The sequence below is a fragment of the Phocoena phocoena genome, chromosome 1 (genome assembly GCF_963924675.1).
Source record: "Phocoena phocoena chromosome 1, mPhoPho1.1, whole genome shotgun sequence".
Classification (NCBI taxonomy): domain Eukaryota; kingdom Metazoa; phylum Chordata; class Mammalia; order Artiodactyla; family Phocoenidae; genus Phocoena; species Phocoena phocoena.
In genome coordinates, this window is record NC_089219.1 from 157,926,492 (window position 1) to 157,949,011 (window position 22,520).

The window sequence follows — 22,520 nt, forward strand, 5'->3', positions numbered from 1 at the left end:
TTTTTTTCTAGTTCTGTGAAAATGTCATGGCTAATTGGATAGAGATTGCTTTAAATCTGTAGATTGCTTTGGGTAGTACGGTCATTTTAACAATATTAATCCAAGAGCAATCTGAGAGCATGGGATATCTTTCCATTTCGTTGAATCAACTTCAATTTCCATTATTAATGCTTTGTAGTTCTCAGCATATAAGTCTTTCACCTCCTTGCTAAGGTTTATTCCTAAGTATTTTATTTGTACTTTTTACTGTGATTTTAAAATAAATTGTCTGTTTACATTCCCTTTCTGCTATTTCATTATTAGTGTAAAGAATGCAACTGATTTCTGCATGTTGTTTTTTAAAAATACATTTTTAAATTAATTAATTAATTATTTATTTTTGGCTGCATTGGGTCTTTTTTTTTTTTTTTAAACATCTCTATTGGAGTATAATTGCTTTAACAATGGTGTGTTAGTTTCTGCTTTATAACAAAGTGAATCAGCCATACATATATATATATATATCCCCATATCTCCTCCTTCTTGTGTCTCCCTCCCACCCTCCCTATCCCACCCCTCTAGGTGGACACAAAGCACTGAGCTGACCACCCTGTGCTGTGTGGCTACTTCCTACTAGCTAGCTATTTTACATTTGGTAGTGTATATATGTCCATGCCACTCTCTCACTTCATCCTAGCTTAACCTTCCCCCTCCCCATTTTCTTAAGTCCATTACTGTATATGGGCTTTCTCTAGTTGCAGCGAGCAGCAGCTACTCTTCATTGCAGTGCATGGGCTTCTCATTGCAGTGGCTTCTCTTGTTGCGGAGCACAGGCCCTAGGTGGGTGGGCTTCAGTAGTTGTGGCTCGTGAGCTCTAGAGAGCAGGTTCAGTAGTTGTGGCATATGGGCTTAGCTGCTCCATGGTATGTGGGATCTTCCCGGACCAGGGCTCGAACCCATGTCCCCTGAGTTGGCAGGTGGATTCTTAACCACTGTGCTACCAGGGAAGTCCTTGCATGCTAACTTTGTATCCTGATTTTGTATCCTGATTTTCTAATTCTCTTAAGTGGTGGGTTAGGTTGTCTACTTGAGATTTTTCTTGTTTTCTAAAGAAGGCCTGTATTGCTATCAACTTCCTTCTAAGAATTGCTTTCGATGCATCTCATTGATTTGGTATGGTTGTGTTTTCATTGTGATTTGCCTCAAGGTATTTTTTAGTTTCTTCTTTGATTTCATCGTGAACTCATTGGTTTTTTTAGTAGCATGTTGTTTAGTCTCCATGTAACTGTTTTTTCCTTGTTTCTTTTTTCTGTGGTTGATTTCTAGTTTCATGCCACTGTGGTCAGAAAATAAGTCTGCAATACTTTCTATACTCTTAAATTTGTTGAGGCTTGTTTTGTGTCCTAGTATGTGGTCAATCCTAGAGAATTTTCCATGTGTACGTGAAAAGAATGTGTATTCTGCTTTTTTGGGGGTGTAATGTCCTGAAAAGTATCAATTAATTCTAACTGTTCTATTGCATCATTTAGGATCTCTGTTGCCTTATTGATTTTCTGTCTCGAAGATCTCTCCATTGGTGTGAATGGGGTGTTAAACTGTCCTAATACTATTGTATTCCCATCAATTTCTCCCTTTATGTCTGTTAGTATTTGGTTTATGTACGTAGGTGCTCCTATACTGGGCATATATATGTGGATGAAAGTAATATCCTCTCCCGTATTGATCCTTTTGTCATTTACAGTTTCCTTCTTTATCTTTCTTTATAGCCTTTGTCTTAAAGTCTATTTTGTCTGATATGAGTATTGTGACCCCCCACTTTCTTGTCATTTCTGTTTGCATAAAATATCTTTTTCCATCCCCTTACTTTCAATCTATGTGTGTCCTTTGACCCTAAAGTTGGTCTTTTGTAGGGAGCATATGGTAAGCTCTTTTTTTTTAACCAATCTGCCATTCTGTTTCTTTTGATTAGAGCATTTTGTCTATTGACATTTAAGGTAATTATTGATAGATATGTATTTATCACCATCTTAAACCCTGTTTTTCATTGATTTTATATTTCTTCTTTGTCTCTTTTTCTTTTTCCTCTTGTGGTTTGATGATTTTCTTTTTTATTATGATTATTTTTTCTTCTTTTGTTTTTTGTGAATCTATTGTATGTTTTTGATTTGTCAATACCCTGTTTTTCAAGTATATTAACCCCTTCCTATATGTACTTGCTTCAGACTGGTAGTCATATAAGCTCAAACACATTATAGGAAAAAGAAATCTACATTTTTAAATTTCTTCCCCCGCATTTTATGATTTTGCTGTCCTCTTTTTACATCTTCATGTTAATCCTTTTGCCCTGCATTGTGTTTATCATCACTTTCACAGAAATTTTTTGATTTTTTAAAAAATCTCTGTACTGGCTTATTTAAGCAATTTACTGTCCAGTTATGATTTTTCTCTTTCCTATGGATTCTTACTTCTTTTCTATTTAGAGAAAACCTTTCAATGTTTCCTTTAGGATAGGTATTCTTTTATTTTTTGCTTGTCTGAGAATTTTTTTTTTTATCTCTCCTATACTAAATGATAATCTTGCTGGGTAGAGTATCATAGGTTGCAGAGTTTTCCCTTACAGGACTTTGAATATATCTTGCCACTCCCTTCTGGCCTGTATCATTTCTGTAGAGAAATAAGCTGATAGCCTTATGGGGGCTTCCGTTGTAATGAACTTTGTTTTTCTCTTGCTGCCTTTAGAATCCTCTCTTTAACTTTTGCCATTTTTATTATAATATGTCTTTATTATAATAGGTAGGTCTGTTTGAGTTTATCTTGTTTGGGGCCCTCTGTGCTTCCTGTACATGGATACGTTTCCTTATTTAGGTTTGGTAACTTTTCAGCCATAATTTCTTCAAATACATTTTCAATCCCCTTTTCTCTTTCTTCTATTATGCATATATTGGCATGCTTTATATTATCCCAAAGGTCTCTTATACTGTTTCTTTCTTTCTTTTTTTTCATTTGCCTTTCTGTCTGCTGCTCTGATTGGGGATTTCATCTTGCAGATCACTTATTTGTTCTTCTGCATTATCCATTCTGCTATTCATTGCCTTTAGCTCAGCTTTTGCCTTGGCGAATGAGTTCTCTAAGTTTTTCTGGTTCCTCCTTATAGTTTCTAGTTCCTTTGATAGTAATCTGCGTTTGTATCAATAGTCCTTCTTAATTCCTTCAGTATTTTCATTATCTCTTTTTTGAACTCTATGTCTATTATACTGAAGAGGTCTGTTTCATTGCTCTTTCAGGGGAATTCTCTTGATCTTTTAATTGGGAGTGGTTCCTCTGCTTCTTTATTTTACTTATATTTATCTTGCTCTATGAGTTTAGGACACAATTATCTACTGTGGTCTTGGAGGACTATATTTATGTGGGAGCATCTCTGTGTAGCCTGTGTGAGTTTAATATTTTTTGGTGTGAGGGCTGTTTTTAGTGTTGATGCCTGTCACCTCTTTCCTCAGTGTATCCTAATCATTATTCCCTTGATAGGCGGTGTGACTGGTGTTGTGGTGACGAGAGCCTGCACTGGGTATTCAGTGGAGCCTCCTTTTTGCTCTGTGGTTGTCACAACCCTGTCAGGGGCCAGGTCTGCTCCCTAGTTGTTGGAGTAGTAGCCGCCAAAACCATTTCTGAGCTGTGTTTCTGAGCCACAGTGCGAGGTGGGCAGAATTGGAGCACTCCCACTGGGAGAGGTGCCACTGAGTATTCCTCTGCCAGAGCTGTTCACCAGTGAGTGTGCTCTGTTGTGTCACCTGTCACCCACTGTGTGGGCTCACAAAGTACACTATTGTTGGCACTGCCCTTGGCCCCATCTCAACCTTGGGAATGCCAGCAATCTCTCAGGTGCTGTTTTCTCAAGGCCACCAGTGCAGACCCACTGATGTCAGGTCCCAGGACTGCAGTAGTCACGCACCTGGATCCACTGTGGGAGCTATGGAGGCAGCTCAGACTGTGGCCCAGCCCACAAAGCCCACCACTACTAGGGGCAGATCTGTCCCACCCACGAAAGCACCCACTGTCCCCTCAGATATCCTGCAAGTGCTGAATTTACAAAGCCAGTGGCAGAGGTGTAAATCCATGGCTCACGCAGCTGTGGGGAGAGATTTCAGTCCTGCTTTCTAGGTTGCACAGACCCTGGCCCTCAACTGTGGTTTCAGCCCTGCTTCTGCATGAAGGCAACCCACTGGCATCTGTTCCTGAAGCCCACCAAGGCAGCAGCTGGGGCTTGGGAGACTACTGAGGAAGGGGCCCCTGAGGCAGTGGCTGGGGTGGACTCTCTCAGAGCACAGGGAGGTGGGGGTTCACATGTGGAGAAAGAGGCTGTTATGGCAGCCCCTCCCTTCCCTTTGTGTTCTACTTAACAATGGCACTTTGCTTCTTTGGTGAGCCTGGGCTTCCTCCACAAACAACCCTGTTTGCAACTGTACCACACTCCAGCCCCTTCAGGCTGTCTTGGTGCAGCTGACAGCAGTCATCTTCCTGGGTCTGTCTTCTAAACCCGGAGTTTCAGCACCCAGTCCCCACCCATACCAGAGGATGCGCATCTCAGGCTGGGGCACACAGGGTGGTGGCATAACTGTCTATGCAGGTCTCTCTCTGTTCTGTTTACCACAAACAGGTTTCTGTGTTCTCCTCCGAGCCTTTGAAGCTCCCTTTCTGTCCCAGCTGATCTCTCTGCCAGTGAGGGGGCTTCTCAGTATGTGGGAACCTTTCCTCTTTTTCAGCTCTCTCCCAGGAGTACAGGTCTTGTCCTGCTTCCTCTTTTTTTTTTTTTCTTTCATCCTACCTAGTTACCTGGAGATCTTTCTTGTCCATTCCAGGGTTTGAGGTCTTCAGCTAGTGTTCATTAGGTGTTCTTTTAGAGTTGTTCCATTTGTAGATGTATTTTTAAAATATTTATGGGTGAAGGTGAGTTTCATGTCCTTCTACTCGGCCATCTTGATTGGAGCCTCTTGCTTTCATTTTTGATGTATAGAATTTCAGGTTAGTTATTATTTTCCTTCAGCACATTACAGATGTCATTATATTATCTTTTGGCTCCCATAGTTCTGTTGAAAAATGAGTTATCATTTTCATTGTTCTTTGGACGTAATAAGTCATTTTTTCCTGTTGGTTTAAAATGTTTTTCTCTTTCTCTTCAGTTTCTATCAGCTTTTCTATAATATGGTTAGGTACACTTTTCTCTGTGTTTATCTTTCTTGGTGTTTGTAGAATACCTTGATGTCATTTGTTAGTTTTAGAAAATTTATGAACAGTATATCTTCACTTCATCCTATTCTCAGTTTCCTAGAGTTCTTGAATACTAATGTTAGACTTCTTAACCACGTTTTATATATCTCTTTTGCTCTCTTGTGTGTTTTCCATCTGTGATATACATCTATGGATATGTTCTACTGACTAATAATTCATTAATCCTCTCTTCTTTTGTGTCTAATCTGAAAACATTTCTAAGTTAATTCTAAACTGCAGCTTTAGTAGTTTTCAGTTCTAGAATTTCCATTTGATTTTTTGGGAACAGATTCTAATGCACTGGTGAAATTCTCCATCTTGTTACCTATTTCTTTAAACATACTAATTATAGTGATGTCAAAGTCCCTCTCTATTATTTGGATCTCCTTAGATTTGATATTAATGTCTTTTTCTTGTCTTTGCTCTCAGTTATTTGTCCCTGTGCCTGGAATGTCTGGTAATTTCTGATTGAACAATGGATTTTGTGTAGAAAAATTCTACTTTTGTCTCCTCAGTCCAGTGATATGCTAGCAAAGTCTAGGCCTCTGCTTTCTGTTTGACCTCTAGTCCCTGAGCTGGTAATTGACAAATGCCTAAAAAAAAAAGTTGGTAGTAAATACAAGGTTCATTATGATGGAATTTTCTTCTCTCAGATCTAGGCCCCACAAGGACTGGGTGCCTTAATTGCTTTATGACACATTCAAATAGCTTTCTTCTTTGTGATTGCTTTTTATCCAGCCCTCATATGAAACATAATTTCCTCATTTCTGAGGCCCTTCTTCTTTTTAAGGAGTTTATATCTAAAGGCTCTAACTTTGGAGATAATTCTAGTCTCTGACCAATTATTACTATTTGTGTTGCTTTTAACTTTCATTCTTGCTAAAAACAAATTCAATTACCTGCTGCAGAGTATTAAAAACACTCATGTACTGGATGGCTACATTTTCTGCCTCATTCTGCAGGAAGTAAAGATAGTAGACTCTTGTACATACCTTTCTACAGGGGTATGTTTTAGTGGGTGTTCACTGCTGAAGGGATATTTCTGTGGAAGACTATGTAGTGTTTTGAAAGAAAGATATGAGGTGGCACAGTAAAGCTGTTGGGCAAAATCAGTATTGCATTAAACGACGAGCTCTTACTGTATCTAGGACCACTTCCTGACGATGTGCAATTCTGAGCTATTTTATTTTTAAAAAATATTTTATTTATGTTATTTAAACAAAAACAAACAAAAAAACAAGCCAGATCATTCATTTCTCCTACCCTCTGCCACCCAGAAGTGAAATTACTGGGTCCTATGATAGTTCTATTTTTAATTCTTTGAAGAGCCTCTGTACTGTCTTCCATAGTGGTTGCAACAATTTACATCTCATCCATCAGTGTTTGAGGGTTCCCTTTTCTCCATATCCTTGCCAATACTGGTTATTTCTTCTCTTTTTGATAACAGCCATTCTAACAGGTATGGGGTATCTCACGGTGGTTTTGATTTGTATTCTTTTATGATTAACGATGTGGAGCATCTCCTCATGTACTTGCCGGCCATCTCTATGTCTTCTTTGGAAAAATGTCTATTCACATCTTCTGCCCATTTTTAAAATCATATTATTTATTTATTTATTTTTGCTATTGAGTTAAGTCCTTCACATATTTTGGATATCCACCCCTTATCAAGATATATGATTTGCGATTATTTTCTCCAGTTCAGTAGGTTGCTGTTTCACTTTATTGATGGTTTCCTTTGCTGTGCAAAAGCTTTCAGTTTGATGTAGTTCCACTTGTCTATTTTTGCTGTTGTTGATTTTGCTTTTGGTATCAGATTAAAAAAAAGTCATCACCAAGACCTATGTGAAGAAGCTTACCGCCTGTTTTCTGCTAGGAGTGTTGATTTCAGGTCTCATGTTCAAGGTTTTATCTTTTGCATGTGGCTGTCCAATTTTCCCAATACCATTTATTGAAGAGGTTGTCTTGCCCATTGTATATTCTTGGCTCCTTTGAAATTAACTGACCATCTATGTGTGGATTTATTTCTGAGTTCTCTACTCTGTTCCACTGATCTACTTGTTTGTTTTTATGCCAATACGCTATTGTTTCCATTACTATAGCTCTGTAATATCATTTGAAATCAGAGAGTGTAATGTCTCCAGCTTTGTTCTTCTTTCTTAGAGTCTTTGTGGCTTTTTGGAGTCTCTGTGGTTCCATACACACTTTAGAATTGTTTGGTCTATTTCTCTGAAAAATACCATTGGAATTTTGATAGGGATTGCATTGTACTTATAGATTACTTTGGGTGATATGGACATTTTAACAATATTAATTCTTCTAATCTATGAACATGGATTTTTTTCCATTTATTTGTGACTTCTTCAATTTCTTTCATTACTGACTTTCTAACTTTCAATATACAGGTCTTTCACCTCCTTGGTGAAATTTATTCCTAGGTATTTTATCCTTTTTGATGTAATTGTAAGTGGGGCTACTTAACAACTTCTCTTTCCAATAGTTCATTATTACTGTAAAGAAATGCAACAGATTTTTCATACTGATTTTGTATCTTGCAACCTAGCTGAATTTATTAGTTCTAACAGGTTTTTTTGATGGAGTTTTTAGGGTTTTCTATATATAATATCATGTCATCTGCAAATAGTGACAGTTTTATTTCTTCCTTTTCAATTTGGATGCCTTTTATTTCTATTTCTTGCCTAGTTGCTCTGGCTAGGATGTCCAATATTATATTGAATAAAAGTGGCTAGAGTGGACAACTTTGTCTTATTCTTTATCTTAGAGGAAAAGCCTTTCAGCTTCTTACCATTGAGTATTATGTTAGCTGTGGGTTTGTCATATATGACCTTTATTATGTTGAGGTACTTTCTCTATTTACTTGTTTGTTGAGAATTACCATAAATGGATGCTGATTTTTATTAAATGCTTTTTCTACATCTATTGACATGATCATATGTTTCTTATCATTCATTTTGTTAATGTGGTGTATCACATTGACTAATTTGCCAATGTTGAATCACCCTTGCATCCTTGTAATAAATCCCACTTGATCATGGTGCATGATCTTTTTAATATAATATTGAATTTAGTTTGCTAATATTTTGTTAAGGATTTTTGCATCTAGTGTTCATCAGGGATATTGGACTGTAATTTTTTCTTGTGGTATCTTCATATGGTTTTGGTATCAGGGTATAATGCTGATTAGTTGAAAGAGTTCCATCTTCTATTTTTTGAAAGAGTCTGAGAAGAACTGGTATTCATTCTCCTTTGAATGTTTGGTAATATTCACCAGTGAAGCCATCTGGTTCTGGAATTTTGTTTGTTGGGAGGCTTTTGATTACTGATTTAGTCTCCTTGCTAGTAATTGTTCTGTTCATATTTTCTATTTCATCATGATTCAGTCTTGGTAGGTTATACATTTCTAGGGATTTATCCATTTCTCCTAGCTTGCCCAGTTTGTTGGCATATGATTGTTCGTAGTAGTCTCTTATGACCCTTTGTATTTCTGTGGTATAGGTTATAATAGCTCCTCTTTCATTTCTGATTTTATTTGAACCTTCTTTATCTCTCTCTCTTTTTCTTTTTTGGTGAGTCTAGTTAAAGATTTGTCAGTTTTGCATATCTTTTTGAAGAACCAGCTCTTAGTTTCATTGATATTTTCTATTGTCTTTTCATCCTCTATTTCATTTATTTCTGCTCTAGTATTTATTCCCTTCCTTCTACTAACTTTGGGCTTCATTTGTTCTTCTTTTTCTAGCTCCTTGAGGTGTACAGTCAAGTTGTTTGAGACTTTTCTTGTTTCTTGAGGTAGGCATTTATCACTATAAACTTTCCTCTTAGAACTGCTTTTACTGCATTTCATAAATTTTGGTGTGTTACATTTCCATTTTTGTTTGTCTTAGGGTATTTAAATTTTTTTCTTAATTGATCTGTGATACATTCAAATAGCTTTATTTTGTGTGACTGTATTTTTATCCAGATTTTATAGTTCTCTGCAGGAAGATTAGTCTGAAACAAGCTAGTCTCTCAAAGTCCTTCTCAGTGATTCTAAGGCTATTAATTCTTTTGCAGCCCCATTATTGGAAGGCTGTTTTATCTCTTATACTTCCAGTACCTCAGAGCTAGAAAGTAAAGTAAGTGTGCTCCTTACTCTCTTTTGCTACTTCCAAACTATTTTCCCTTCAACTCAAAATCTCAAGCTACACTGAGATGATATAAGCTACACTATTCATGATATTTGGCTATATCCCCCATTACTAATGCTTGCTGCTATCCTTTTTCAAACTCCTTGTTCTGTCATCCATTAAAGGCTCTAATTAATTGCTTTCTCTATTCCTCACCACCATTACTCCTGCACTATTGTCACCAATTTGAACAACCACAAAGATAACTCATGCAGTACTCTTAGCTACTTTGCCCTCATACCTCCATTGATCTTTTCCTTTTTTTCCTTTAGTAATAACCCACTTCCATAGTACCCTAGACTTTATTACCAGTAACTGTACATTTGAAATGATGATTTTAAGACTCACAGCTTCTGTCCTCTTCTTCCTCTCTTTCCAGCTAATTTGCATTAGCCCACCCTCCCCACTTCCTGCCACTGCTTTGCCCTCATGAAGATTTCCAAATCACTGACCTTACCACTTTTTCACTGTCCATCACACAACTCTTGTGGTTACTTCCCTCTTTATCAAGTTTATCTTTCATGGTCATCTCTCTTTCTGCAATATTTCCCTGGTAAAATCTCAAACTGAGATGAATTCAACTGTTTGCCTTCCTTATGCTTTCACCCAAGCAGCTAAAGGTGGCTGGAGAAAATCTCACAATCATGGTGAGCCATTTAAATTTAAAATTATGATTACAAACCTCTAATGGACACTGAATGCTACCAGACAATCTTTTTAGTTTCTCTGAAAAGTTTGGTTTCTATCACCCCCTATAGCTACCTCTCCATTTCTTTGTTTCTCCTATAGCAAAATGTTTGGAATGAGTTATCAGTACTTGCTCTACTTCTTTGCCTAACCTCTCATTTTTAATCCACTTCAATCTGGCTTATCTTGCCCTTGTTAAATTCACCAAAGAACTCTATGATGTCAAATCCAATGGCTCCTTTTCTATTCTTAGCTAACTTTAGTTCTCAGCAAGGTTAAACAAGATCTTTCTCTCCTTCTTCTTTCTCCTACCTCACTTGTTCCTCCTACTTGTTCCTAGGCCCCACTGCATAGCTATACTCACTCTTGTGAGAACCTTATCCAGTTCTATGGCTGTAAATATTATCCTTATATTGATGATTCCTCAAATCATATCAGACTCTTCTTTGAGCTTTAGACTCATAGGAGAGGTCAGACCTAAAATAATGTCTCTACTTGCATTTTAATAAGCACAAAATAGAGTATATATGCCCCAAACAGAGCTCTTTATGTTCCCCAAATATCACACTTATTTTTTCTATTACCTTTCTCATCTCATTAAATGGTAACACCTTCCATTCAGTTGCTCGGCCTAAAACCCTCAGGGTCATCCTTCATTTCTCTTTCCCTCAACCCCATTCCCACAGCCAGTGCCTAATCAAGGTCTTCCAGTTGTAGATGCAAAATATATTTTGAATATGTTTATTTCTTTCTACCTTCATTAGTTCAGGCTATCTTTATCTCTTGCTGCGGGTAAACCAACAGTCCCACTAACTTGTTTCCCTGCCTTAACAACAGCCAAAGTGATATATTTAAAAATCCAAATCAGATCAAGTCATATCCATCATTGCCTCATCAATGGTATAGTGTAAGAGCACAATAAATATTTGTTAAAAGAAGGAAACAATAAATAAATGGATGATGGAGAAAGCAACTTGCTCGAGGTCCTAGAGGTAGATTAAAACTTGAGTCTGTCCTTTTTCATCATGATAAACACTTTTACCTGGGAAACAGGAATGGTACCAGCCTTCATTCTTCAGCTTGTCTTGCTAAGAACAAGCAACGATGCTTTGCCAAATTTCAAAATATTATAGATATTATAAAATGGCTACATTTTATGCATTGTAGTAAAGCAATCAGATTTCTTAGAATTTTTTTTCACTTAGTTTAATTTAGGAGGCCTGGGAGCTAAGCAGAAGAGGATGGATGTTTTTGTAATTTTTTAAGGTCTCTGCCAAATATGTAATTTACAAAGATCCAACAATATGAACTAAAATCACATGCATGGAGCTTTCTGCCAAGAATTAGCACAATAAATATCTTTTATCACTGACTAACCATGAGGCCTTAGGCACATGATTTTACCTTTCCATGTTTCAGTTTCCTTATCTGAAAAGTGGAAATAATAATAGCATCTACATCCTAGGGATGCCTGAAGGTTAAACGAGAATACAGTTAAATTACTTAGAACAACACCTGACTGTTAGTTGCAACTATTATTAGCTATAATTATATTGCAAATGTACCTAAGGTTTTTTGGTTTGTTTTTTACAGTAAATGTTTTGATAAGTGAAGGGACTTTTAATAAATCCTATTATTACCCTCAATCTGGAGGTTTTCTAGCATGTCAACAGTTTAATACATATCCCATCTCTTGGTGATTATAAGCAGCTTTTCATTATTGGAGAGTCTGTGCCTCATCACTTTTTCTTTAGCCCCTTAAAAGCTCATTCCCCACTCTTTCACTCATCAAAGAATCAACATAAATGTGGCAAAAATGGCTTCTCAAGCAATTTGATCGTGGTAACTAAACAGAGTCCTGAAAGAGTAAAAACAAGGAAAGGAGGCATCTGAGGCTGCCAGACAGACAGCTTGCTGGTGGATCTGCACATGCTGAACACATATGGCAGGTGCCTGCTGGTGACTTATGAGAAGTCTGTAAAGACTGGGCTGGGGGAAGGTTTGGAGGGAGCGGGGGTGGGAGGCTTAGGTGGAAAAAGGCTGTTTAAAGAGTCTGTGGCCAAATCAGTCTGAGAAGCAGGGACCTAGAGTACATACAACTTTTGTCTGGAATCCAGAAATGGATGACATCCTCAGTTTCTCCTAAAGGGCAAATAAAAGGAGGTAGATTTTAACTGCAGCCATGAAGACAAAGGGTGTACACTGGGGTGTACAGCTTAGAGCTAAATCAGAGGACATAGAAATGCATAATTCAGGAAGAGATGTTTATTATTACAGGAGCCCACTCTTAGTTTAGGAGAGCTAAAATCAAGTCTTGTCCATAAAGTCAAGTCAGTAAATATTTACTGAGCACTAGCAGTTTTATACACACCAGGGAATTCAACTCAATTCACCAACCCAATGCCTTCCAGTTCAGGGCACTGTGGAAGGGATGATAGAAGAGGGGCATGGAGTTTTAGGAACTCTTCCTGGGTCGGCTTCTATCCACTCTGGACCTTCTACAGATGAAGGCCTCTCTGCCACCCACAAAATCAAAAGGCAGGTGTACATGTCAGAGCTCTTCCGTTTCTCTGCCCAAGGCAACACTTACTAAAAAAGTAATTTAGCACATACTAAAACTCTTCTGTTAAAGATTCAATAGAGTTTTTGCTTTTTAAACTGAAACACTGAAATATTGTGTCTATTCACATCCCATGTACTTCCTGGATTGTAAAACTAATATATAAGTTCCTCAAAACTGTAATTTTTTTGAACATCAGCTGGTATTTCCACTTTCTGATCTTAATATAGTTGAGGAGACAAAGGAGCAGCTTTTTTCTGTTCCTTAAAGCTCCCAAATTTTCTGGACCATTTTCCAAGTCTCACAACGTATTCAGGATGAGTATGTTTTTCATTTGAGATTAAATATATGCATATTTTACCTGATATGGTGTGTCAGCCTCTGGTTGGGCACGGGATGTCTTGGGAGAGAGAAAATGCTCATTGAAGCCATTCTTTATGAGAGCATGGGAAATAAGGGATACACTCTGCACCCCTAACCTGCAGTTTAATATGATGATGTACCAGGCAGAGGAACTTCATCAGTAAGCACTTAAACTGTCCCAGAGTACTCAGAATGTGGCAGAGGTGATCCAGGAAGGTTTGGTTCCTGATCATGGAAACAGGAGACATACATGGGAACAACTAGGAGGCAGAACAACAGCATCTAATTAAGTTATAGAATATGTGACTTGGATCAAATACTGATAGAAATACAAACATAGGAAAAACTCACAGGGTACTTAAGCTAGCAAGAACAGATTCACCCTGCCAAGTGTTGGCTTTAAATAAGTGCAGATACACACAACTCTCTTATAGAATCATGGGTTTAGAGAACATTGAGGGGACAAGTATAACCAGGGTGTGATTTCCACGTGCTATTAGGGATTAAGGTATTGGAAGGGAGTGTCACTTCCTTTTGGAGAATGGGCTACTGAAAATTCAGCATAGCTCAACATTGTTCTGAGATTTCAAGGGTCAAGACCACAGCTTCTCTTGATGCCTTAGTAGGTGGTCAAGTACTGTCTGTTGAATGCATATTACTTCTGAGCTATGAGCAGTTCCAAACAAAGATATCTTTTCCCATGTGTGGTCTCAGTAACAGCCAATCAGAAAATAAAGTTCTAGCTGAGTCTCCAAATCAAAGAAGATGAATACCAAAACTCAGAAATTCAAATAAAACTCAGAATCTTAATTAACCCCATATTACTTTCAAAATGTTATTGAGTTATTTTATAATCTCAAACTAATCATGTAAAACTCCACTCAGTTTATCATTAAGTTTTGTTGTTACTAGTTATGCTAGGAGCCTCAAGAATTGTTCCAAGTAAATTTCCATGCTATTATTTTCCCAACAGCATATAGGACACTCTTGTTTTTCAAACTTGAATCGCTATAATGTTGATCTGTGTGGACAAGCAAAAGAAAAAAAGAAGTCTTTTTAGAGAAGGCTAATTTGAAAGATAAGCATAATTTGCATTCAGAGAAAAATAAAACCAGAGTAAATGTGCTATGGAAACTTTTTCAACAATGCTGTCCCCAAACTAAGACGTGAGCCATTTTTACTTAGGCACAGTCACAGGAAACACACTTCAAGGAACAAAGCAGTGTAGGCTCTCCATTTTCATAGGCTGCTGTTTGCCTTCTCGTCAGCTTTGCTTTGTGAGTAATTAGATTCATTCCTCAGCCTCTATGTTGAATGTAGCAGACTCAAGTCAAGGGCTGCTGCTCAGTGCAGTGTGTGGGGACTCCCTGGTGTGAGCTGTTTGGGGAATGCATAGTCTGGCTTCATAAGGAAGCACAGACCCATTTTCAAGCCTGTCAGGATGAGTTAAAGCCTGTCTCTGAACACCTCTTCCTCAGAACCACAGGAGAGATTTAGCCCCTACTGGTAGTTTTAACTCATTCTCATCCAATGTTTATAAGCACTGGCATTTTCAGCTGAGAAGTCCTTTAGGGTATAGATGAGACAGTTTCCCTGGGAGACTAGGGGCTGGGGAGGGGGGATTAGTTCTTTAGGCCACATGCCCCGAGTGGAGACCTGCTGAGACCCTGCTGGGGCCCAGCTCTGTGGCCCCCACCACAAGGTCCTGGCGCTGGGTTGGATCTTGAGGCAGCTTTTACAGAGTGAAATAACTTCTCCCCTCCTTCCTTCTTCCCTCCCTTTTTTGACAGACTTTCCTCCTTCATAAAATATGACATATCTTTTGGAAAAACATTTAAAAATACTTATTGTGTGCCAGGTACACAATACCTCATTAATGTTTGGAACAATCCTATACAGTGGCTACTGTTATTGGCCCATTGTAGAAATCAGGAGACTGAGGTTCTGAGAGGTTAAATAACTCAAAGAAAGTCATCCAGTGGCAAAGCCAGGGACAAATTCCAGCTCTAAAATCTGAGTTTTTAGCCTATACCCTATAGTTATGTAGGAAAGACACAACACACACACACACACACACACACACACACACACACACCCCAGAACAAAATCACCTATAATCTCTTCACTCAGAGGTAACCCCTATTAGAACTTGAGATCTTTTCACATATATAAAATTAGATTACCCTTGAAGAAAAATGGAATAATACAGTAACTTCTGTTTTGTAGACTGCTCCTTTTCACTGAGCAATATAATCTGAACATTTTTCTCATGTCAGTAGCTACTCTCCCTCAACATGGTTTTTGTAGGACGACTGGCATTCTATCATGTGGATGTCCCATTGTTTACTCACCCCAATCTCTTTCTAATTTTAGGAACTGTTTTGCAGTATACATATTTGTACATAGTTTTTGTTAACCTACCTCTGAGCAGCCATTAGGGCAACCTGAGGTGACAGGCCTGGGGAATAAGAAGCTGTTGGCTGCAGCAGGACCCCATCCCAAGTGGGTTCCATCTCTGCTGAGGCTGTGGTCACCCATTGGCACAAATCCCGGCATGATGCACAGCACCTCTGGTCCTGCTGCTTTCTATCAAGTTGTTATAGCTATTGTTAAAGCTCTTAGTAAACTAAGATACTGGGGTGGGGGAGGGCTGGTTGAAAGATACCAGAGTTTGCTCAGCTGAAGGAGACTGAGTGGTATGGGCTGAGTGGTTAGGCTGATCTAACACTTTTCCTCAATTCGGCTGCCTTAGTAGAATTTGTTAGGATTAAAAGGAAGATATTACATGAGAGCTTTGCTCTGAAGAAGAGGGACAAGATTCTTCCTGGTTGGTTTCAGCTTTCTGAGGCAACTAAGAGATTTATGGGAGTGGTGGAGGCAGAGTCCTAATACTGTGCAGTGCTCCCATAGGGAAACCCACTCATTAATCAAAACACTTGAGCATCCGGGGATCGTGTATAAGAATTGGCCATTCAGTGATCTGAGCACCCATGGTGGTCTTAGACCAGGGGAACCAAGCTACATAAGAGGGCTGAAATGACTCTAGGGTGATGCCTAGAGGAGTTAAGCTCACAAGCAGCCCACTGGCCCATCATACAATTTCATTAGTAAATTTTATCCCTGACAAATTCAACTTTAGAATGGAAAATAGAGAAGTGAGGGACATTGAAAAGCCAGCCTCTTAACACCCCAGACAGTTTTATGTACCTACAAAACTTATACTTGCAAGTACCTACATAATTGGGAATTAAAGGAAAAACCTGCCCTTAAAGTAGCCAAAATGGGCTCTTTTATTGAATACACAGTTATTAGAGAAAGCTAGCTTGAAAAAAAAATCTTTTCAGAATTCTGAAATTGAGGGAACAAGTCCTTCTAGGAGAACTTGATTTTCTCTCCCTGTGCCTTGAGACCAGCGCTCTCAGGAATACTTATCTTATCTAGACCATCTCTAATTCCTGAGACTGAGGGAAAAAAATGGAAAGAGGACTTTTAAATTTAACTTATTCCAACTGTTATAAACTAGTGAGTTTTATATTATAATACCTGATTCATGACTAAGTTTAGAAAATGCAGCTATGAGATCTCTGGTTGTGTCTGTCTATATGTCTATGCATTATATATGTCTTTAACTTTGGATGGTATTATCAAATTTGTAATTTGTAAATAAGGTCTACTTAATTGGCTTAAAGGAAATCAAATGCTTATATAAATTCTCAGAAATATAAAAGGAAACTGGCCAGAATGAATTTCAGGTTCACATGAACTAGGAATTCAGTATTAAATTAATACCCTGTATTAAAGTCAGTTTGCTGATTTAATTACTATAGATGTGTCTTGAGAGTCAACATTAATTATAACACCTTTATTGGACCTAGGTTTAATACAAATCAAATAAGATCTTATATTTGTTGCAAATTTGTCAGCAAGAAAAATAACTTGGTATGATGAAATTTTTTAATATCTAAATCAAATGTAAATGAGATAAGAGCTTTTGTGTGCACTCTTTAGGAATAATTATTTTAGGAATGTCTACTTAAGAATAATCTCTGCAGATATTTGGTAACTTGAAATTTTAGAGTTGTGTGAAATTAAGTTAAATAATGGAAGTTTATTGAGTAGCTAAGTCATTCCAGAATAAAGTAAGATACTGAAACATTAATTACTGAACACTGGCGTCCTTTTACAGAAAAAAACTAAAGGTATTTAGCACTATTAATAAAATTGTTTGGTGCTGCACTGAGATATTTTCTATACAAAAGCACATGTTTTTAGAAATTATTGTTGGTGTTTATGTTTGCCAACCTACAGAATGCTAACGTAAAAGTTAATAATTGATTACTTCTTAGTTTTCACTAGATATTAAGGTTTTTAAGTGTTGAGGATTCTAACTTAAATATGTAATTAAAGCTACTAGAAATAAGGGAAACATTTCAGTATACAGCAGGAAAGTAGGATGTGTGTTTTCAGTAAAACAAGGTATGAGGAATGGAATTGCATTTTGTTAAGGGAAAATAAAGTAATTTTTGTCCTAGAGCTGATTGTTTTTAGATGGAAAAATAAGGGACAAACTAAAATGAATACAGAAAGTGACAGAGGATGGTGAAAAAGAAACCCTGAGAAAAGAGTTTTGTGTACAGTTGGGATTGGCTAAGTTTAGAATAAATTTAGTTGGGTAAATGAATTTTAAAAGTAAGCTGATGCAAAACTTGAATTTAGTTTTTCTGTCTGTTAAGAGGACATGATTTCTTGAAATATTGAGCTGCCTTTGATAACAGATTTTTAGTTTCATTACCTTTTAAGTGATCGGTTCTGTATTTGCCTTTGAAATCTTTTATTGTCACCTTGGTTAAGTGAATAAGTACTGTTTCACAGTGACCTATGATCCTATTTGACCAAGTGTTTTAAAACCTTTTTGATATTTTTTGAAAAACTTCCCATATTAAATTCTAATGAAGTTCCTTTGACCTCTAGCTAACTTTGGGATGCTTCAGAGGCTCCCTGACACATCCCAAAGAGAGATATTAAACTAAGTCCATTTGGTATGTGAAATTACATGGGAAGTATTGTCAAATGAGTAATATATCTTTTTTTTTGTAGGTTATGTGATTCAATATATATATATACATATTTAACATCTTTATTGGAGTATAATTGCTTTACAATGTTGTGTTGGTTTCTACTGTATAACAAAGTGAATCAGCTATATGTATACATATATCCCCATATCTCTTCCCTCTTGCATCTCCCTCCCTTCCACCCTCCCTATCCCACCCCTCTAGGTGGTCACAAAGCACTGAGCTGATCTCCCTGTACTATGCAGCTGCTTCCCACTAGCTATCTATTTTACACTTGGTAGTGTATATATGTCAATGCTACTCTCTCACTTTGTCCTAGCTTACCCTTCCCCCTCCTCGTGTCCTCAAGTCCATTCTCTCTATCTTCTTAGGTTATATTGCATGGGTAAATGTTATTAATACAGCTATTCTAGAAATTATATGGAATTCCTAAAAATCTGATATGTCCTGGTAAAATGTTATCAGTCATAATTCTAGTTAGTATCTTAAACTGTTGTACATTGCAGCAGTAACCAAGTTTCTTTGTCAACTGCATTATAATCAGGTCTTTAACTGTGCCTTCTTAAGTTTTTTGTCATTCATAGTTATGAAAAAATGAAAAACATGTTTTCTCTTCAGGAAGATTTAAGGAAGGACTTTTTCACAAATACAGCTTTCTGATAACTTTCGTATCACACTGCTGAGCTGGGTAAGAAATTAAAGAATTCTAATGGGAAACCTGATGGTTTCATAATACTGTTAACAAAAAAGGATTAGTTATATAGGACAGAGTGAACTGGTGAAAATGGTTATAATTTTTGTGGTTTCTGTCTGAAATATTACTGGCTTCTAATCTGTATTTTCCAGATATAAGGAAACTCTTCCCCTCAGCTAATTATGACTTAAAACAATTTGGTAAATTATACATTTGTAAGCAGAACTGAAACATTTATCTTTTCTCTCTACCCAATCCCTCCAGAGATTGGAAACTTTTAGGTTCCCAGAGGTTTCCAGGTTCCTAATTTATCAGATAAATTAGGAAGGCCACCTCCTAACAGGTGCAGGAATCTCAAGGTATTTTGGGGATCTTGAAAAGGGAGGAAAGGAGTTCAGGGTGGAGATCAGGAATGAAGCTCTCTGTGCTCTGGGACAAACCGGCAGAACAGACCTTCAGATAGCTATTTTCATGAGAAGGTTTTAGAAGCCCAAATTCTTGCATCTTCTCATATCTAGAAAAGCTATAAAATCATTAACGGTGATATTTGCTCCTAGTGACTAGCAGCAAACCTCTGCCAAAATGTGTGCTTGACTGCATGTACCCCCTTCACTAAAATCATATATAATACTGACCCTCCCCCAACTCTTTTGGAGCAGTTCCTCACAGCTATCTGAGATGCTGTCCCTGGGTTATAGCTCTCATTTTGCCCCAAATAAAACTTAACTGACAACCCTCACATTGTGCATTTTTTCAGTTGATACTATAGTTACTTTGCATATACCCTTTCCTCCAGAGGAACCGTAATTTATTAGTTTCCTTAATAATTTTAAAATACCATGTATCTCTACACTCCCTGAAGCCCTTTTCCAAAAGAGATGAAAAATAGTAAAAAACTATGAGCAGGGTAGTCAAACATTAATACTCAACTTTGTGTTGAGAAGGAAATCACTTAATGCTTCTGCCTGAATGTGGGTTAATTAGCCTTATGGAATAAATGAAGAACTCAGAACACCCCAGCAAACCATACATGCTCTTCCGAGTCCCTACCCTATCTTCCAGCTGGGTAAATGACCAAATAGAAAAGAACATTCAAAATAGTGTTCCCACCTCTGATTTCCACAGGAGCTTATTAAAGGAACAGAAATGCAAATCAAAGGAGCTTGAATTATATCAATCCTTCAAATGCCATTTTCACTATTTTCTATCAGAAGAAAGGTACCATGTAAATTTCAATGAAAGTTAGCATTTATATTTTCAAAATGCTTTTACCATCATTTACTAGTTAGCATAACATTTGAGAACTATCATAAGCTTTAAATACAGGGAAATTCCTTTTTTAGTATAGTTCCAGGAGTACAGAGAAAGTCATCCCCTCACCACCTGGCAGGTTTTAATCATGTGATACAAAATTGTCAGCCCTTCTAAATCTTCTGATTTTAAATTTAGCAACTTGACACATTGCCTAGTACTTTCCACAGAAAACTAGAATACTCAATGTTACAAAAATCAAGACTCAATCTGAAATCTGGAAAATCTTAAAGCTGCTATATGTGATGCCTCACACACCCAAAGCATGTGTTGTTTATTCAACAAACATTTATTTATTGCCTACATGTGTCAGGCATCAAGTCTCTGTCTTTTCTTTATTGAGATTAAAGTCTAGAAGTAAAAACATTGCATTACAGTGTGGTGAATGTTAGGAGAGTGGGAAGTCCTGGGGGCTAATGAAAGAGGGGGCATGGCTCAGGTTGAAGGGATGTGGGAGAGGCCTCCTGAAGGAACCCAGATGAGGGGCTTCTCTTCTAAGCTGCCATGTGAGTTACAGACTGTCTTTTTTTTTAAAAACTAAGTCAGTCTCTCACCTGTGTTATTATTTACTTAATTATATTTAAATCAAATTTTGAGTCATTTTTTTAACTTAGCTTTGCCTTAAGCATTAATATCCATAAAATAATGAGTCTGATGTGCTAGTTATTTTATCCTAACACACATTAAAAGAGTATATTAAAAAAATCCATGAGGACCTAAAATTAACTAACATAATACCATCAATGGCATATGAGCCCTATGTCGGCACACGTTACTAGGTGATGGTCAGCACTGACAAATGTTGAGCAATGAAGGGGCAGGGGGATTTTTGGAAGCATCATTCTGTTAAATTGATTAAACAAGGAGGCCATTTGACCAAGGTGGCTTTACTGCTGCGGTGGCTACGTAAGCAAACAAAAACCCAAGACTGTAAATGCCTAATGGTTATGAAATCAAGATGGTAAGGACCACCAATCACAAACAGCCAACCAGACTTTAAGCCATAATCAACCAAATAATGTCCTTTCTTTGCTTCTGTACTTTCTCTCTTGTCTTCCCCCTGGCTCCTGCTGGCAGAACGCTCCTACCACTGCCAGTTTGGTGCTGCTCATTTCCAACTGATTTTTGCTCAGTAAACTCTCAAAATGTTTAATATGCCTCAGTTGATCTTTTAATAACTTGTATGGTGAATGATATACAGTAAGAATGGGGGCAGGAAAAACTGTTAGAATGTCATTAACAACCTTTTAACAGAGAAATGATAAGTTCAAGTGGTAATTGTAGAGAGAGAAAAGGGAACAGTTTCCAGAGATGTAAGTTTGTATACCTGTGAGAATTTCACACGGATTTGATTTTCGAGGGTAGGGGGAAAAAACAGTTAAAGATAAATCTAGGTTCCTTTTTGGGGCCAGTGGAAGGAAGGATGGTTGTGCCATTTATTGAGATACAATATAAAGGAAAAAGCATATTGAGATCAGGGCAGGGGTGTTGCATTGATTTCATTTGGTACAAGTTGACTTTGAAGTATTTCAAGAATAACCAAGCTGAAATGTTAAGTTTGTAGTTGAATATTGAAAATGGGGCTTAGGAGAAATAATGAGTGGGCTATCAACATACAGGTGATGAATGAAGCCACAAATATAGAAGCAATCAATACAGGAGGAAAATGGAAATTGAAGGGAAGGGAAAGAAAGGGAAGAGGATAAGAAAGAGAAGAGAAGAGGCCAAAATTTAAGGATAAGATAGAGTATTCAATGTCAGCAAAAGAGACTGAGAAGGAATAGCCAGACAGAGGAGAGAAAAGTAGAGTGAATAGTGTCACGAAAACCAAGGGATTAGACAGTTCCAAGGGAAAGAAAAGAGTAGCACGCAGTGTTCACAGCTGCAGATGGGTCATAGAATGTAAGGTCTAACATGGCCCCACAGAGTGTAATAGCCTGAAGTCCCTTGTGACTTTGACAAGGTAGTTTCAGTGGAGCTGGTGCAGAAGCCAGACTGCTGTACTCTGAGGACTGCATAGGGTGGGGACGAGAAACTGGGGACAGCATGCAGAAGCTTGAACGTGGAGAAAAGGGAAGAAGAGAGGAGAAACAGCAGGCAGAGGGGTCTGGGGTGGATGTTATTGAGTTCTTGTTTTTTATTTGCCCCCAGTTAACTTGAGCATATTTATATGCCAAGAGGTAGAGAAGCACTTAAAAGGCAGAATGTAACTATAAAGGCAAGAGAGAGGGAAAACTGATAGAATGAAATCCCTGAGAAAGTGGGACCAGATGCCATTTGGTAGGGTCAATATTAGAAGACAAAGATCCCCCTCTTCGGACACTGAAGGAAAGGAGGTGAAGATGGGCATGAATACAGGTACGTTTACTGGCCCAGAGTATTGTGTTGGGAGATCCCCAATT

General features: G+C 37.6%; 1 protein-coding gene across 1 annotated transcript in view; it reads right to left on the reverse strand.

Moving 5' to 3' along the window:
* Nucleotides 1-22,520, reverse strand: part of PLD5 (phospholipase D family member 5) — a 492,035-nt gene that overhangs the window by 149,240 nt on the left and 320,275 nt on the right. The gene's annotated exons all lie outside the window — the stretch shown is intronic.